This window comes from Strongylocentrotus purpuratus, unplaced genomic scaffold (assembly GCF_000002235.5).
Source record: "Strongylocentrotus purpuratus isolate Spur 01 unplaced genomic scaffold, Spur_5.0 spur5_scaffold_7, whole genome shotgun sequence".
NCBI classification, from domain to species: Eukaryota; Metazoa; Echinodermata; class Echinoidea; order Camarodonta; family Strongylocentrotidae; genus Strongylocentrotus; species Strongylocentrotus purpuratus.
Window position 1 is genome coordinate 4,989,887 of NW_022145613.1, and position 20,738 is coordinate 5,010,624.

A 20,738-nucleotide genomic window follows, 5' to 3' on the forward strand; every position below is an offset into this window, starting at 1 on the left:
TTTGTTTAAGTTCGGCGGCCGATCTCTCCATCAATGCGGACTGTTTATGAAATTCTTTCGTTACGCCGGCCGCGCGCCCAAAACCCGGATATATCTCGGGATGGAGATTGATGGCCTTTCTTTTCCGCCTCATGAATTTCAAAAGATGAAAGCCCATGGATGTATCCTCAAAAATTACCACCTATTTTCCATTAATAAAGCTGCATAAGCTAGCTTCCTTGGTCCTATGCATGCTAGTGTCCAGCCCATACTACAAGGAACTTTGCTCAGGTTGTTGAACTGCTGATAATGTTTAGTTATAGTTTCGATACCCCTCGCTGTGGTATCAAGAAAAGCATAACGAATAGCGTGTCCTTCTCCTTGGAATATAAATCATAATTCATCGACAAAGTGTTGATTCCAGCAAAATAGCTCTTAAGTTTCATGGCTTACGAGCTATATCCCGGGGCGAATGCATATTTTTTTTTTCTGTCACGATATAGCCTATACATGTTTAGGGAAAAGGGAAGTAAATGGAGAAAATATGAATTTGTTGTCCTGTTTTGCCCCGCAGTTTCAAACTAATGGTCTTTGATCTTTCCTTTAATAAGACTTCGATTCCGCAATGTGAAAAGTGAAAAGTAAAATATTAAAATAATCCAAACTGAACTCGACTCGACATTCCAAACTGAACTCAACTGGAAATACACAAACAACAACAAAAGCGATACAACTTTTTATTTTCTTAAAAAGTTTGAACTAAAGCAGTACTGGAAGCAACTATATCAATGCGAAGTTGTATATCATTTTGTGAGAGTGTGTGAATATTAAGAAACGGGAATCGTAACTACATACGAAGATTCTATGTCCGGAGAAAAAGAACTTCAATATCAAACTTTACATGCTAAGAGAAAAAACTAATGTCCTTTCTGAAAATCTTAAATACTGACCTAAACTCTTTTACCACTTTCTAAAATATTTGGTGAAAATGTAAACCCTTTTACGAATTTGTTTGGTTTTGTTTTAGCTTCGAAACGCAAACAACTTCGTTTCATTTCTCCTTTAATGGTCTTTTCTATTCTACCTTTGTTTAGTCGAAAGCCTAATTCATAACTTCTTACACTCAAACAGTACCTAATATTAGAAATCTGACCACGTTGCAAATAGTTAATGAGGAATTATGTGACATTGCCCTGACGGAAATCAAGTCAATTATGAAATACATATTTTTTGCAATTCTTTCTTTATAAATATATTCGGGCCATAATGTCGTTGACCTTATTCATATTCTTCCAGCAAAGTGAAATTATCAGTATGCTACCTGAATACTCAAGGGATGTCGTTAAGACTAAATGGGACACACCATCTCCCTTAATTGCCATCATGGAAATTTCATCTTGCTTCAGCATTCCCACTCCCATCATCGCGATCATACCCGATCATATCTATTTGCGTGATTCACAAGAGGAGTAAATTTAACCGAGTTGAAATTTGTATAAGATTAAAACTGCCTACTTTGTATCAGAAAGCTAATGTAATGGATATTCGGCGACAGCGTTCTCATTTTGCAAAAATAATTGCTTTTTTCCTCGAAGAAATTAAGCGTTGGAGTCTTGCGTTAGAGTAATCTTGTGTGTGTGCTATGAGATTAAATTGTTACAATTATTTCAGGAATAATAATGATAATAAGGTTAAAATAAGATTTTCGAGGGAACTGGCATATCTGTCCTGTCAAAGTACTTTCCACTTTCATGTTTGTTTCTTTTTAATTTGGAGGGGCACATTTTATATGGCCAATCAATAATCATCATAGTTTTATTTCCGAAAAAAAAAAATTGAAATTGACTTATCTCGTAAGTATTAAAACTTACACTTTTTAGTGGAAAATATGAGGAATGTGAAATTCTGGGGTCAGAAAAGCCTATGTCCCAAAATGTAAGAAAAAGACATTTTTTTATCTATCGGCTAGAAAATCAATATGGGTATTGATTATGAATTTTGAAATAATAATGACGTCTGTTAAACCAGTTTTATTGCTAAATCCTTTCAGTAATAGATGACAAGACAAGAAAAGAAGGAAAAAATGTTTTGGCTTTACTCGTCTTTGTGCTTCAACAACAGCCGGATGACGTCAGCGGTCGTGACGTCACCAATTCAATCGATAATGTCTTTCATGATGCGTGGTGATAGTCTTGGGAAGCTAGTGACGTCACACAAGCATTTTATTTCGTAAGGGTTGCGTTGACGAAGGGAAATGAGTAAGTGGTGACAAGATTATCGAGTGGTTCGAAACGGGGATTGGTAAGGACATCTTTAGACAATGTTAAAGGAATATCGATTGATTTGCAGACTGATACCGATTAAAGATATGAGGTTAATTGTCCGTAACATTCATCAATCCACGTATCATGAAACCATTCTTTGAAATATAAACTAATACTTTTGGTGAGGGCAAGGGAATCTGAGTTGATATTGGGTTAAATAAAAGGCGATTAATTATTAATACAGATGCCCAACCATCTTTAAGAAAATATCAGAATGATGGATATCCATAAAAACAACCCTCAATATTAATTTACGCCATTGTAAAATAGAAACTTAAATCTCTGTCTTAAAATTGAAATGTCTGACAAACCACGTTTCAAAATCTTCTGCAAATGTGAACAAAATCTTTAAATTTCCCTACTTTTTGGAAAATGAACGGACAAATTTTTTCCAGGAAGTTGTTACCCTCTTCGACACCCCCCCCCCCCATATAAAATATCAAGAGACGCCCCTTAGAACAGCTTACGGAATGGACAAGAGGAAGTCTCTAATAACACTCAATACGTGTACCCTTCTTAATCCTATCTCTCACCTCCCTTTCATTTCCTTAAGACAGTCCACACTGGTAAAGATTACACGAGCCTGCGTTAGGACACCAGTCTTATACACGCTAACACACTCAAGTGACTTAAATGCAGCTTCTTAAGTTACATTGTCGGCAAATGAAATCAAATACAAACCTCCCATAGTAAGTATAAGTGCGCTTACAAGATTTGTTCCAAAAACCGGGGAATCTGTGTCATGGATGTCTTAAAATGGATGAAGAGCTAAACTAGTACTCTTCAGCTACATGAGGAAAATTTGTTTGGAATTAAAAGTAGCATGTCTCTATTTTGGACCCGTTATTGTAACGGTTCGAGGATTCATTTATTATAAACTTAATAATAAATAATAATGTGATTATTGAATTCACGCGCCTAAACATTCATGCTTTAGCAGTTTGACCATGTGGTTTGGAGATTTAAATAACATAATATTTGAGAATAGAAAAGTGAAGTGACGCAATTGATTTAAAGAATTACTTCCGATACGGTAATTGTCCTAAAAAACTTCACCAGCAGTATGGAGAGTGGCAAATGTGGATTTTTTTTTTTATCTTGCATTGATCTGTCTTTTTCAATTTGTTAGCTGAGGTAGACGTTCATGGTCAAACTACCATACTCCTTCTGTGTTCGCCCCCTGTGGGCTGAGAATCAAGGTTTACTCTGAGTCATTTTGTTAGAAGGTTGGCCAAGTATCTTCACCCACAAAAAAAAACACAGAAAAGTATGTGACCATGGCTTCGAGACGTAATCATTTTGGAATGACGGTGAAAAAATCCTTTTTAACAAAGTCAAGGGTGGTATATGTCCTCTTATTCAATATTCTGAAGTAGGTGTTTATCCAGTTTTGTTAGCATTTCCTGTGGGTCTCGGTTTTGAATATTCAAGCGTAAGATGAGAAGTCGACGGCTAAAATTCAAGGGCTCTTAACTCACCGGGTTGAGAGGGGCTTACAAGACAAAGCCCACGGGAATGTAGGAGGGCAGACGCGGTACCACTTCACCGCCAAACAACCAAGTGAATTTTTTCCCCCGCCAAACACGCCATTTTCGTTACGTATTCAAATCGTATGTATGTTTCCCGAGCGAAACTTGCTCGGAGCACTTTCAGTATCTGTCCCCAACTAATACATATAGAATGGAGATTAAGAAACAAAATATAAGAAAACGATCCTAATTATTTTACCCTTGGTTCGTGTCTTTGGTTAGGCCTCATTTTCCCCCTTTACAAAAAAGCGAAAAGGGAAGTCTTTTATCTGCGTTTTTTTTTTTTTTTTGGGGGGGGGGGGAAAGGCGAGAGACCAATAAACTCGCCAAAATTGTTCGGAAATCTTAATTTGATTGATAACATCTCTCATGTTACTATGTTATCATCATTACGTTGACATTCGTACCTCTGTTCATGTCCCTTGTTAATGATCCCAATGGCATTTATGGCTTATAAATTTTAACGAAATGTCTAAAAACCATTTCACAAACATCCATGCATAAAATAATCCAAAATAACTTATTCCCATCTGACCTTTCCTATTACACCTGCATCAGCACAACTGCACATTCCACAATTCGAAAATCAAAAAGGGGAAGAAACAACTTTTGAAATGTTTCCTGAAAAATATGAAGTTGCTATTTCACATGGTTCGAAATTGTCCAACCTATACAATCAGTCCTGTTCACTGCAGTGGCTCCTACGTCGTACTACGTAGCTTTATCTGGCCTTACGTGGAATTACGTAGTGTTAAGTGACAGTTACCTGTAAAATGTACGTGATCTTACGTGACGGATACGGGTTATTTATAGGTATGAAGTCGAGGATGCAGGGCGTGGCTATCCAGGGCTCTCCTGTTTACGATCCCATTTTTTCATTATTATTTATTTATTGGTATTATTTATAACGCGAGGCCTTACGTGAAAGTGTGAGTATAGTAAGTGCGATATATTAAATGAATATTTCCAATTAAGAAAGTGTGTACCGGTACGAGTGGATGTGATGACGGAAGACAGTCAGTGAACACAAATATCGATTTATCGTTCGAAGGTAAATATTTGTCCGTGTACACATCTCTCTTCATTGCAAAATGTCAAAACAGACACAGGATTCAACAATCAAACAGATCATAATGAAATGATTGTCAAGCTTAATTTAGTCAAAGTGCGAGTAACTTCAAAATGAAAGTCTCATCCGAAGAAATAAAAATAAGAATCTGCTAATGGGAACGGTGTAATTAATAGTTTCGAAAAAATGAAATAAGTTATTGATGGGATTATCGGTTCTCGCCGACATCAACGAAAGTCAAGAATTGGGCCGAGAACATTTTTAAAAGGAGGGAATGTGTTGTGTATGCCCGACCATAATTATGACACGGCTGATGACGTGTGTCATTATGCTCGTTGCGTATACATATAATACCACAATCAAATTGGCGCCTCACATGCACCGGGTATTACGCAATTATGGCGACTACGTCGTTCTCAATCTTGTCAATGATATTTGGATTTAGAGCAAGACTTGCCTGGATACACTTGGTGTAAGAGAGAATATCAACACTTCTTTAACTCAAAATGATAACCTTGTATCGGAGTGACATTAGTCCATTGTAAAAGCGTTAAATAGTTACCTGGATAAATACATTTTCTTTTCGAATAAAAACTTGAAACAGACTTTAAAGATACTATAATTAACTTTTATCACTGGCGTTAACATTTGGGAATTAATGAATTAGTAGTTCACGTATCAACAACAGCATTAACTAAAAAAGCTGCTTAAATTGCACATCCACCTTTCGCTCTCCCAATGACAATGTCATGAATGTCGCTTTGTGTTCCCATGTGATGACGACGGAGACTCTCCCTTATGAGCTATAAAGTATAAACATAACATCACGCAACATTAGTCGTATATTATTATTACGCGTATACTCACGAGTGTCATTTGCCTCTCGCACTCGTGTCCGTCGAAAATGCCAGGAAATTTGGTTCAATCTGGATTATAAACAATCTGCTGCTATGTTATGTTCTCTCTGCCTCCCCCTCCCCCCCCCCCCCCCCCTCTCTCTCTCTCTCTCATATATATATTTATATAATATGGCGCTAAAGCATATTAAGGAATTAAATTCCTGCCAGGTACCCATTCACATTACCTATATAAATCATATATATAAATCTCACACATCCACCGAACATCTCTGTATCTCTCTCACTCTCTCTCCCTCTCTCTCTCTCTCTCTCATATATATTTATATAGTAAGGCGCTTAAGCATTTTAAGGAATTAAATTCCTGCCAGGTACCCATTCACATTACCTATATAAATTATATATATATCTCACATACTCACCGAACATCTCAGTATATCTTTCACTCTCTCTCTCTCTCTTTAGCACTATCTTCCATTTCTCAATGTCTTGCTATCTCTACCACTGTTTCTCCTCTTGACATACTGTACCGCTTTCAAGTCCTTCAGGCGCGGTTCTAGAATATTCTCTTTTTGTTAGGGTGGGGGCTTTTGAAGCTGAAAGGCTCGGAGGTTCTTGCATTCATTTTCTATCTGTGCCTCGCTTAAATTCGTGCATAAAGTCTTTTGTAGGTCCCGTCTATGACCGCTATTGTGCACCTTACCTTCTCACTCCACCCGACTACACCCCTCCCCCTTTGCTCTCTCTCTCTCTCTCTCTCTCTCTACCTCTCTCTCTCTCTCATATATTGAAATTAAAGTAATATTCTGAAAAATACAAGTTAATTTGCAATGGAGTATGGAAACAAACCAACAAGGATCAAAGAAAGAAGAAAGTCAAATCAATGCTTCGATGGTTTGATTTTTTCCCTCCTAAAATAGCAGGTGTATGCTTGTAAGTTGCAACCACAAATAAGCCACACACACACGTGTCATGTATCGTTACTTGTAGCAGCAGTGATAGCTGCTCAACACCGATCATCAACACAGAAAAGAAAAACAAGACCAAGTTGAAGCGAGTTCAGATTCCGGTCAAAGACGTTTTGTCAGCTAGTATTTTTCCTCCCATATCACACATCCGGTGCAACTTCCAATACTGTCATTCGAAGATGATATCCACTTGGTTCTTTCGCGGGGCCCTTTTTCTTTTAATTTCCCTAAAATTGATAGACTGATCTCAAAACTCCTCCCAGGCCTCGGGGCTTCTTTCATAGAGCTTTTTTGCCTCTCTCATTATAGTGATGGATCGCTATCATTACCAGGACTCTCGAATTATCTTACGCTGGAACGACGGAAAAAAATGACATCGGATCTTTATCAGAAGAAACAAAAGTACGGACGGGTGTGAAGTGAGTGACCCCTGTCAAACAGGTAACTATGTCAAATTCTATATTTAAGGGGACACATCACACATACATGTAGTATAATCGGAAGTCATAAAATCATCCCTAACAGTGTCATATTTGATGGTGACCGATTAGTATGCATAAGCAAGAACAAACAAAATACGGCCTACATGAAGCTGAGTACGAGTAAGAGGAGACAAAATTGGTGAAAAGCATTCTTTTAGATATTGGTTCCATATGAAAGCTCTTCGCCTTTAAAATATGGTATTATGTCTGTGTAGCCCTGAAACACTCTGCTTTCGCATTAGTAGGCCTATATGAAATATGTGGTTTCAGATAATTAATAGGTTCAACAAATTTGCTCGTTTTTTGTTAATGAAACTACAATATCGTGTAAATTGTCTATTGTATAGGATAAAGGGTCGTCTGTTGCCCCATCACGTTCCCTTAAGGGCCTGAAGAAGTGATATTCTCATATTTACATGGATTTCCATCGTCGAGGATTCTGTGCCTCCCACCCCCCCCCCCCCCTCTCTCTCTCCCTCTCTCTCTCTCTCTCTCTTGCTAAGGTCTTGATGCACATCTTCTAGACGCATTTGAGAATTCTAAAATAGATCTTATGATATTAAATTTATTCATAATCTAAAACTTTTTTTTAAATTCTCAAGAGAATTTTTTCATTGTGACGTCACTCGCCATCACGCACCATTTTGAGACGAAGGTTTCACAGGATGTCTCCATCCACCATATCAACTTTTTCGATATTCACGAAATGGGACGAAGTTGAGAGAGAGAGCTCTAGAGAAAACAAGCATGTAAAAAAACGTCAGTCGGCTTGTCCCGAAAGATAAATGGCAAGAGTTATAACCCTGATCCCTTGTCGAGAAATGGTCATGAATACTGAAGGTTTAAATGACCTCATTTGACTTTGATAATGTTTTTGTCTCAATTTCACCGTGGAGAATCATACTTTTCTTCATCACTCATGTCAATACTTCTCCCCAATGGTTACTCATGATCTTAAAGAAATGTTGTTGTTGATTCTTTTCGATTTTTGCCATACCGTTATGACTTCTTAGTGAGAGTGGGAGATCGTGATGAAACCTTATACCCTACGACGCCATCACAGCGGGCTAAGGGTATATAACCATCCCGTGACGGCCAGTGCCAATGCATGCGGTGTACTTGAGATTTCCAGTTCACGACTTGGGGCCCAACTGGCCCGGTTCCACTGGGAGCCATATCAGCCGGTGGAAAGTAAGCACCGACCCCCGCGCAGTCACGGGCGAGCGTGAAGTGTGTGGCGTTTTCGACTGCCAGCCCGTGACTGCGGGTGCGAGCGTCTCCAACGCGTGTATTGATTTACGGGTATTAGTAGTCGTTATTGAATAAAAATAATGTTCGGCAAACATTTTCCGGTCTTTGGCAATTAAAAACGATTTATTCCTCAGAGAAAGAGAGGGAAAGCGAGGGGAACACAGAGGGGGAAAATGATTTTAGAGACTCAAGATTCAAAATAAAATTGAAATAAATCAATACAATTGAGTGATGTTTGCGCAAGCACGAGTGTTAGATGGGATTAGCTATTGACTTTTAATCTTTTGAAGTTTGGAATGTGCCGTCAATGCGTGAAAAACAAGAAGAAGATGGAAGGGGAAAGAACTTTAAAGAAGACAAAGGGTTTTAAAAGCATTAAAAGTTGCCATAACCCACCCTTAGAAGTAAAGTAGACAAATAAAGAAGATGCAGGGGAAAAGACAGAGAAATCAAAAGTAAAAATGTGATAGGGACACGCGATATTTAGTCACATGTGTTGAAAGAAATAATGGAAAAGCAAAACAATGACAAAGAGAGAAAAATAATCATCGGAATGAGAAAGAAACATGGGAAGATGCGAAAACTATATAAACATGAAAGAGAAGGAGAGACGGGGAGAGGGGGAGGGGGAGGGGTCCCTCTGAAGCTGGGCACAGGGTTGAGAATTTAATGTTCATGCAACAGGTCTCGCACAAAATAATCCATAAAATTCGTTTTTTGCCCTGCCAACAAAAGACAAAATTATATTTTCATATCCACCTCTTGATTTATTCAAAAACAATTCTGGTCATGGAATGTAGCCATCAAAAACCTTGGCAATTTCACGATTTCTCAACTAAGTTGATTTATTCTCTCTTTTGGGTTGCGGTCTTAGATGTTTTGAATTGCTTTAGAAAGATTTCATGTATGAAGCAATAATTAGGTCTTGAAGTAAGGTAAATCATGTTGCCCTAATTAAATGATTTCTTTCCATCGGTGGTCTACAAAACTTTGCTTTCTGGTGCAGTGGGAAGCATTAATGGACAATTGAACAACAACAGCAACAACAGCAACACAGAAACAACAACATCAACACCATCAGACAAGAGATCATTAAGCAGGTAGTTGGTTTGTGTGTGCATTGGGTGCGTCGCATGGTATGGGTGAGTTAGTGGGTGTGCGTTGTGTGTGAGATTTTGTATGTGGGCGTGGGTGTGTATGTGTGCGTGCGCGCGTGTTTGTGTGTACAGGAAAGTGTGAGCGGACTTAGATGCAATATTAAGTTATGGTCGTGAAAGGGATATTGGAACGAGACTTCTTTACAAATATAAATGGCACCATATTATTCTTCCTGTATCAGAGACATTTGTAAATTATATCTGAATATTCCGTTGCTGATTTTCCAGTGACTATTAGTGCAAACACTCTAAATCTAGGTTACCGGTCATTTCTGTTTACGCGGCAACACACAGCAAAGCCACCAGAGGAACTTTAAAGGTAATACAAAGTTTTGGGAAATTTTGAAAATTGGATTGATAGTAATTCTTTAAAATATTTATGTATTTGGATGCCCCTGTGGATGTATTATAAGCACTAGAAAATTTAGCCCCTAAAACACTTCTGCTTTCGAGAAGTTGTATAATGAAAAATTTACCGGTGCTCCCGGTAAATTTTAAATATTTCAAAAAGGCCATTCCATGGTAGTTGCGACCATGAAAATCTCAGAATATGCAGTACTGGTATATAATTTCCAAACGGGAATAGCAAATTGGTCGATTCTAGTCAAGAAACATTGTTTTAAAGCTAAAGTAATATCAGTCTTGAGAGGAAGCTATATAAAATAAAGAGTTTATTATTTACAATTTCATCACGTTAGACTCAATTTCAACAACGACAACGATCATTGAATATTTTAAAATCGCATATGCTTCTAGTATGTATGTTCATTTGAACCAAATTCATGACCCCATATACCAAAACTTTGTACATGTAATACCTTTTATAAGCTTTGTATACTGTTATTTCGCATTATTAAAAAGAATAGTCAAATGCATAAAACCCTTATTTTTTTAGAGCTACAATTTTGAATGAAATTCTATCAAAACAAAAAGAATGTTCACCATGCAGGTAGCAAATAAAAATGTTAATATAGCATCAGTAATATCATATATTTTTTATGTCACCAAAATGCTTTCGAACAGAAGAATTTATTTCCTTCCGTTCTTGTTAAAGCCCTTTTCCAGTACAACAAACTATATTCCATTTTCGTCATCATTAAAATATTTATGAAGCTAATATTGCTCACATTATGGGTTTTATGAAAAGCGATCGTCAATATCATCTTCATTACTCAAGCGTGACGCATGTACTCATTACTGAAAACGATATGAAAATTTAGCACCTTAATTGCCTAATTTTCGAATGCTGTTTGTTTGCATAATGACATTAATTTGTAACAGACCGACAAAAATTGTGGTTAAAGGAAGAATAAAGACTGGCCATTCTTCAATCTGCATGCATAATCGAGATAGGCCATTTAAATATTTTTAATTGTTAGCACATAACGATCTCAAATGTAAAAAAATCAATGAGACGGCATCTGTCAATAAGTCAACTCGACATCTAATCTGTTTTTGTTTTCATTTTTGATTGAATGATATATAAAACTAATGATTCCATTATAAAATGTTCTACTCCTTATTTAATCGTGTGCGACATTTACAATGCAGTCAAACGTCATTTGCAATTTAATGACGGGTTCCTTTGAGTTCAAACAATGTCGAAAACTCCGATTACACTTTAATTACAATTCACCGTTCATGCGCCGATACATTAAGAGATAAAATATCGTTAATAACTTGCCGTGGTATTGAAACAGGATATTGGTTCAATAAAGATCACTTCGGTTTATTGAAACAGGCTGCGATTAAAAACTAAAAGTAGCTTTGTGCTGATTATATTTGAGGGCGATCAGCTCAGATCTCATGATGAGTTTGCACACCTGTCCGGTTTTAAGCTTATAATATTGAATTTCCTTCAATATCACTGGGACAGGGTAAAAATAGAAAGAGAGGGAGGGAGGGAGAGAGAGAGAGAGAGAGAGGGGGGAGGGGGTTGTGAGAAAGATGACAAAACCTATGAATGGTTTGTCAAATGCAGTACTAGTAGCCAAGTCTGAATACTAACTGTCTGACATTTTCAATTTTAAAACAAACTATATATATATATATATATATATATATATATATATAAAGGGTATTTCTGTCGGTCTATAGTGCCTTTGATCAGGATGATATCAAAGAAAACCGATAAGTTTAGGAGATTACTTCAACATTTGCATTTGTTCGATATCTGTTGATTTTGTACAAATGCTATGCATTGTAATATCATTATATCCTTTATCCAATTTTGGATCACTCATATAAGCAAAATGAACTGTGATTCATGGATTATGGATGATAAAAGAATGAATTTAAACTGGATTTAAAGACTAGCTAGTCCTGTCTTTTATTCTACTGTGACTCCTTTGAGAAGATTGCTGGAAAGAGAAGCGGGGGAAGTCAACGACCAATTGGTCGACCGAATTTCGTTTTTCAAGAACAGCAGATAATAGACAGGAATGGAGAGAGGGCCTTTACCGCCGATGTCTGTAACAGACCTGGCAATTGATGCAAATGATGATGTTGATGATAATGGTGGTGGTGATGATGTTGATGATTCATTGTGCTGTTTTCAGTATCCTCCGTTCACCTGCAAGCACAACATTCGGGTACAACCGGGAACTAGATAACTGTGCTTTTTCACTCGCTTTATATGGATAGGTTACTTATAAGGCGATGTGCCGTATGTCCAGCTGCTTTTAAGTACCCTTAAACGAGCTAAGATGATGTTTAAAAAAGATAACTTAGCTAATGTTGATGATATAACCATAAAACTCCGTCTTCAAAAACTTAAGTGATATAGTTCTATCACCTCCTAAAGCATTTGTATATAGTGCCGCTTCTTCACTCACCTACTCTGTCTCCCCCTCTCACCCTCTCCCTCTTCTCTATTTCTCTCTCTCTCTCTCTTTCTCTTTCTCTCTCTTTTCTCTCTCCTTTTAAAAAGTAAATTTCACCTTCTCTTTATCTATTTCACATCTTTTCCCCCTTTTTGTTTTCATCTGTAGACCTATTCAATATCCCCTTCGAGTGAAAATAGATTTTCCTGGCCCCAATGACAGGTTGTGAATATACTATTCCGAAGATGAAACATATTCTAAATCATTCTGCAACCCCCCCCCCCCTTTCCACCATCGCTCTCTCTCTCTCTTTCCACAGTGACTTAAAATAGGTTACTACCTTCGGCAGATTACGGACCTGAATACTGTCGATAAGTTCAGGTGAAAAATTGACCAAAATATTTGCCCATTCTGTATCCCCTCAACTTCTGTACCAAATATATCTCTTCCCCTCTCTCTATCTCTCTGATTCCCTTACCCACTGTCACCCGGACTACCTGTTGGTCGTGTTATGCACACCCACACCCACACCCACACCCGAACAATCTTAGCACCCCCATCCACAATCGGGTCATTCTGTGAGCACAAAGTTTTTTGTCTATGTTGGCGGGACCGAAACCGACATGAATTGAACACCAACTTCAAACAATGGTCGGCGGATGGTTATCTGGCAGAACTTCTCTAATATCCATGGGGGTGAGGGGGTGGGGAGCCTCGAGCCACCGTAGGCTCCTCCATTGCCCATGCTCCCTCCTTGAAAGATAATTCTACCTTTCACCAACATAGTCAATCTCCATGTCTCCATCATGTCCGAACATGGGATGATTATACCAGCCCACGAACTCTCAAGCGTTCTCTTCCTCTACGCATTTAAGACATTTCACTCACCCGTGATCTTGCCTGCAGAGGTGCCCTCCACCCTCGCACCCCTATGTCGCCTTTTGTTCCCCATTAAAGGCACAGTTCACCTTTGACATCACTTATATGTATTCTTACCCCTAAGTTCATTGCACGTCTTGTTATATCGATAATCAGATTTACCTGTGAAAGCACAGATCCTATAGACAAGTTGGAGTGTTTAAACTAAGTGACTCAGGTCGAAGCAATACTCGGCAAATTTAGTTTCCAACACAAAATTTCACGAATATGCATGGTCTTAAGAATAGGTGGTATTTTCTATTCCAACGGAACTGCCTTTAACACGACCTTCCCTTTAAAGTTCATCATTTTATAGGACTCTTAGAGGTGCGTTTGAGTGCAGACAGAGATGGCCGGTAGTCTTGATTTAGCAATCCTTTAAGATATTCACGGTAAATATCACGTCAAAATATCATTCAAATGGACCTTTCAAGAAGAGTAGAACAATAATTAGATATATTCAACAAGTTCCATTCCAATCCATTACAATCAAGTAAGAGATTGACTTACGATGTGCCTTCAATTGGTCTATTAATCGTGGTAATAAACATTATTGAAACATAAAAGAAAATGTCCATTCACAAGTCCAAATTTTGTGAAGTCGTTAATGGTTTTGTCTTGAAAGCAAAAAAATGAATGGAAAAATAACAATAAGTGAACAAAAAGAAGAAGAAATTGTATGGCGCGTTAAAAGGAAGATGAAGAAAAGATATAGGAAAGGAAGATGACACGAAAAGGAAGGATGCAGAAAGTTAGAGTGAGTGAGTGCGTATGCACGAAGTTCTTTTTTTTTCTAACGCGCTGGCAGCCGAGAGAAAGACCCTTGTTTCCCCAACTATGCCCAAATCCACGCTTAAGCCAAATCGGACTGGGATCTATTTTGGGTTCGAATTACATTTGTATTGGCGAATGAATGAAAAACTGTAACATGTTATCCGGGAACAGGAAGGGAGAACCCCAGACTTGCCATCTCGTTGGAACGATTATTAGTCGTGGGGAATGTTTTTAAAGTATATTTCATCATTGCGTTCTAGATTCGAGTTGACAGGGATAATGCTCAAATCCTCCATTATTTCAGGTGGAATTAACCCCTTGCTTTTCAATACTTTTGTTTTATTCTCTTGAATTGGTAATTATGAAAGAAGTCAGATAAAAAAAAAATGCCTTTAAAAACGTCTTTGACAATATACTGAAACATTTCAACTAAAGTACACGCGATCGAATCTCATGAGAGTGTGCGCATCCAGTTTTGGGATAACATTACATCGCGGTATCATGGTTCGTTCTATCTATTCCTTCTATCATTATTCAGTTGGGTATTCTTGAATGAGGATAGACCTTTTGCAACTCTGTCCTTGCGGGTGGTGTATAGTTGGAAAAGGCAGTTCTCTGTGGACTCTGTGTCTGAAAGAATCCAAAAATATAGAGTACGATAGAGGAGGATGGGGCTCTTTATATTCAATCTTTTCTAACTATCAATGTTACCCCGTAGCTACCTCACTAACGGGTCATCGTTATTACCATAATCAACCATCCGTTCCGATTGGATCAATACCCTCCAAAGACCAAAAAAAAGCAAACAAAAAAAAAATCACAAATCTATCGGCCCAATCCCATTTTGACCGTTTTACTTCGGGGAGATTCTTCCTTCTCCTACCCCATATCATTCGATCAATTATGTAAACTCGGATGCTATTTGAAGAGCAAATGACACGAAATGCGAATGCCAGGGGCTTAATGGACAAAGATGTTCTACGCCAAATTTCTGCTGTTATTGATTATTTTGTTCCACGCAAACACAGAGAAAAACAAAAATCTGCTTTGACAAAAAAAAAAATACTTTTCCCGCGCTACGCCGACTTTCCTGAGGCAAAAATCGCCTGCTTTCCGTTCAGGGTTCTTCAGCAAAGCTACCATACTTGAAACAATCCGTTACGATCAATCATCTTGATTCAAGAGGTCACGTGACACATTTCGCCCAGATCTGCGTTCGATTCATTTTGGTGAGGCCCTTTCGCAGGGGTGGGTGAAACGTCCGTCTGATATACCCCTTTCAGACCGGACGTGAAATCGAATAAAAGTTAACCATCGTCACCCGAAATTACTGTTTTCTTTAATTTTATTGAAAGGGCTGCATGACGTACCCCCGTGGAAGTTATAATGTTGCCCTGTTAGTGGGTTGCTAAGTTAGGGGGTTGCATTCCTATGGTTGTCCTTAACTCTTCTTTTTTCGTCTTCTTCTACTTTTCCGAATCCTTCCTCTTCTTCCGCTTTCCATCATCTTCGCAACAATTATTGATGGACCAAAGTTTCTTTTTGCAATCGATCGTGCGCTTTTGATTTTTGACTAAAAAAGTTCAATTTCAATCCGAAGTCAAGAAAATTGAAATCGCAAGCAGAAGTTATGAGTCGTTCCCTGCCATGATGAGACAAGTTTGGCTTCCTTTGTATTTACTGTTTCAATGAGGTAACCTTTCTCCATTTTGTAATCAAGATAAACATTTTATGCAGGAAAATTGGAGACATTGAAATGAGCAGGGTTTCCCTCGACAAGGTAAGATGAACAAGAAGAAGAAAAAAAATGGTTGATTAAAAAGAACTCATATTGGTTGGGAAGAAGCACTGACTCAGAATCATGAAAATGCTGAGATTATCAGATTATCACTTTGAACGTGAATCAATAAAGAACGTGTAAGAGCTAATCATTAACACGTGATGGAAAAAAAAATCTACACATTTGTTGCTAAACCCTAGTGCTCAGTCATCCCAAGCAGCACAGGTATGAATCATATGAATAAGGTATATCGAGAAAAAACCTGCTTTAACCATGAAATAAATTAGAAAAAGACGGAAATAAATTTGTTTTATATGTAGTAGCTCTATACTATATGGGAAACAGGTAAGAGTTGTGACCTTTTCTTTATTGTTTTATTACATGATAGACTCAAAGTCAAGCGATACACTATATCGACCTACAAAGATAACTTTTCTTCAAACATCAATGAACAATTATTGTTCTTGTAAAACATGAACATTTATTGAATGTACTTATATTCATTTTGTGGTTGAAAAGGAAGGTTTTCTATTCTTTAATTGTGATGATACGCACTCTCCTTCTGTAATGTGATATAGCTTATCGATTTGTAAGGGACATGGCCAAGGCAAGAGAAATTATCTTATCTATTTCTATCAAAAGGACTTTTCATAAGATTGGGTTCCGTTCATGTTTCATAAGATTTTCTCTACTGAGTTACATGGCAACTTTACCCAAAGATGTGGATGACCACGGAATACTGTGGTCTCTACAGCTCACGGACAATTTTAAGAAGATCGAATTTCTAACATTGAACCCATCACGTCACGTGAGCACGTACGACTCACTATTTGAAACGCTCAAGGAAAAAATCTAAATTTTTACACTTCTCATATTGCGTTGGTATAGCACTTCAGGAAAGTTCTTTGACTTCCATGACTTCAGCAATGACTGTTAACTGAAGAAAAGAAATCAGTATTCCTAGTTTCTAAATGTGATTGCCTTTTTGAAACTGGCTTAGAAACCATCGCATAAGATTGACTTTATTACAAATCAAGTAATTGGATATATTGTCCATCTCCATTTGTCATTCGTCTCTTTTTCTCTGTTGTCATTGCATCTCTCTCTATCTCTCTCTCTCTCTCTCCATCCATCCTCTCTCTCTCTCTCTCTCTCTCTCTCTCTCTCTCTCTCATGCTATTTTCACTAAATCTGTACTGGTATTTATGCTGTCTATATACCTGTTTGTCCCGATTAACACGTAATTTTACAATTTGTCAAGGGCACCCTCGCATTTAACGACAGAGAAGGAGCTTATTGATTATTATTGATATTTTATGACATGATGTAGACTGAAACACCTCTTGGTGCCTTTGATGTGCTTACGCAACACACACAACAGTTTGGTAATGTGAAATTATTAAGAAATCTGTTTTTACTTAATAATGTGAAATTATTAAGTAAAAACAGATTTCTACAGCCCCCTCTTTTCTCTTGTCTTGATTTTCTTCATGAAACACGCGGGGATGTAAGTGACGCCACCGGCAATCGTTTAAAGGTTGCGTCCTTGATTTTGAAAAGTGAGAAAGGAGAAAATACCATGTTTCAGCTCTATAGGTCAGGTACATGATTATGAATAAATTTTTCCGAAATGTAGCATTAGGCAGAAAATCATTAGAGCCTACACTTTATTACCAAAACGGAATGGACGACATTAATGGATGACGTTGGCAGTCCACGGAATATGATTTTTTTTTCTTTTCCGAACAGTGTTTCAGCCGAGGTTCATCTGATGTTTCACGATCCTTAATTTTCTCGAAGCCAGATACTCATAAAGAGGTCCTAATGTTATCAGGCCCTATGCTTACCGAAGCATGGGGTTACGACTGGGGAATTACAGAAGGGTATGAGTGCCAACAGAGGGGTGAAAATGCGCAATCTAAAATTTCTTTTCTTTGTTTAACAAAATCGAAGTTCGCATTTGAAAGTTTCTGACGGATAAAAATTCATCAAGAAGCGTGTGACATTACCGTACCCTCCCAGATAACTAATGACTTTAGGAAACTCAAGGATATCTCACATTTGTAACATTATCCTGTGTAGTAGAAAAAGAAGGGTAGTACGAGATTAGCAGCTCTAACGTCCAAGGATCGCGTGTGGCACGTCATCTTTTCTTTTTAATCCTGGCGATTCTAACATTTATTGAATGATTGTTTTCAAAATCTCAACCTTGACGATGAAATAATGTAACGCAATCGTATCTAATACGTATTTTAACTTAGGGCAGTCGCACGCGAGGCGCTTTCCACTATTGTCTAATTCAATATCATTCACGTCACAGTAAACAATTAATAAGAGGCCCCTTCAGATGTCTTTTGTAATTGCAGCACTCTAAAATAAAAATAAACTTTTATTCCTAGCCGATACCTCTTCTTCTGGATGAAAAGTGGTAAGTACAGATAAATGTCGCGCTGAAATATAATGTGTATAAAATACAAGTCTAAGATTCGAAATGTCTTCATGGAAAGTCAAGAAGATGAAACAGATATCAATATCATCCTATTATTAGTTTTCATGCATTTGGGCTACTAGCCAGTGGAGGCATATTTTGATGTCGAAGTACAAGATTGACACCATTCATTAATTCGGCTTTCTTTCTGTTCTCTTTTTATTCTCTCTCTCTCTCTCTCTCTCTCTTTGGTTCTCCCTCTCGTTTTCTTATTGTTCGTCTTCCCTCTCTCTCTCCCTCTGTCTGTCTATGTCTGTCTGTCTCTCTCTCTCTCTCTCTCTCTCCCGAACATTAATTTTCTCACCCCCTTCTCACCCTCCCTTGTGTCCAATGCCAATTTTCTCCGTCTGAAACTCAGGCTGGATTGTAAATCGCTTCTTCTCTCATTTCTCGTTAGGCCCCATTTTGATAGAAGACCTTCCTCATAATTGGCCTGGTAATTCCACCGACGTGGTCCACCATTCGAATGAAAAGGAGACGAATAGTCATACTTTTCATGGAATCATCACATTCTGGGATAGTATGTATTGCCAATTATCCTTAATAATGGCATCAAATACTTTGATGTATTGGGTAATTTGTAGACGCTAACTAAAGGTATAGAGTTCCCCAATGGAAGTGGAATTCGTGTAAAATAATCATAATTGTGATAATCAGTTATCTAAATTCGCAATTTGTCATGTCAGTGGAAGAATGAAGTTAGTAATGTGAAAATAGATGAATCACGCAGTCATTTACAAAATCCATATTTCTGACGAGTGACGGAAGTATGTTGTTTTGTGGCTTCTCTGTCTCTAAATATCCACATCAGACAAGTCCCCCGGGAAGGGGGTGCAACACTCACAATAAATTAAGTTAAGGTGAAAGCATACTCAATACAGAAAGGTGGATAATTTATCATGGAAATGCGACATATTCCATTACAAATAAACAGAAATTTATTTTAAGCAATCACACATTATATCCAACTAACATTTTTGTTGATCGTCATCACCTTTTTTATGCTCCTTATTGAACAATGTATAATTCGCACTAATTATCAACACGCTTACTATTGTTATCGTTTCTTTCGTCCATTCTGAGCACAATAATTATGGTACCATTGAAGCTATCCCGACCACTACGGACCACTACCATAACCAAAATCACTACCGCATCCACAACTTCCACCACCACCATCATTACCGCCACCACTTACTTCACTATCACCTCTACCACCACCGCCGCCGCTACTCTGAACCATCATCAAACTCCTCATCACAACTATCAGCACCTTAACCAACATCATCATAATTCAAATCATCCCAATAACCATTCAACACCAAACGTCTTAAATTCGTAGTTAAAATACGTCTGCAACAGGCAAGTTATTCAGGCATTGTCATCTCCAAAGTGTTTGAGAAATAACTTTATCAAATGGTTAAGAATAAGCAGCATTAAAATGATACAGATTCATCAGGGTGATAGAAAAGTTTTTCAACAATGCACACAATAATTTGGTTTTTATAAATGTATAAAAACAAATTAAAGAAAGAAAAAAAGTAAAGCCCTAAGAGGCCAATGATCCTCTAAAGAATTATTTGGAAAAATGTCGGTTTACTTACTTTGAAACTGAAGAGGTAATAAAGAAGTCGACGAAATAAAAACAAGTGTTACGTCTGGTCTTTTCCTCTCTGGTGTTTTGACTTGAGGTTGGTTTGTTGGTTCTAAGGCGCTGTGTCGTAGCGTTGCTTCTTGTTCGGGATGTTTAAATGATCGCATACCGGACGACTTTGGCGGTTTATATACACACCGTGGAAGGCCCGCGACGCCACAGAGAGGGGGTGTTCGCATGGCCCCAACTCTGTCACCGCGCCTCTCCTCACAGGCGAGTTTAATACGCCAGTACTCCATCACTGTTTGGTGTGTGATTCACAAAGCGAGACGCACTAAATAAAGGGGCTCTCCACAACATCATGAGTGATGGAAGAAAACAAAATAAAGAATGTGTACATTATAAGGACTAGAGGAGGATCAGAAAAAGGTACGCGCAAATCACGTTGCTGTCATCGTGTTGGGGTGGACGAATCTTGGGAAAGACATCGAATGCGTCAATGTCACTCTTATAGATTTTGAGAGTTCTTCAAATTACTTTTTTCTTTATTGTTATTATTTTGTCATATTGATTATTTAGAATACATTATTCTAACGTTATCATATAAGTTTCGCTCCCGCAAGGAATTTCGATTTTATCCACAATGTCATATTTCGTTCGTCCTTACTCTCTTGCCTGTAAAATTGTCTTCCCGTAAATAGTAAGCCTATTTCGAATTTCATACCGAGCACACGTCACACTTCTCA

At 37.8% G+C, this 20,738-nt stretch overlaps 1 long non-coding RNA gene across 1 annotated transcript in view; it reads right to left on the reverse strand.

Annotated features, from left to right (window-relative positions):
- Positions 1 to 20,147, reverse strand: part of LOC752580 — a 32,192-nt gene extending 12,045 nt beyond the window's left edge. Inside the window, exon 1 of the long non-coding RNA XR_143667.3 lies at positions 20,003 to 20,147. This is a non-coding gene — a long non-coding RNA (uncharacterized LOC752580). The remainder of the gene's footprint in view (positions 1 to 20,002) is intronic.
- Positions 20,148 to 20,738: the final 591 nt, after the last annotated feature.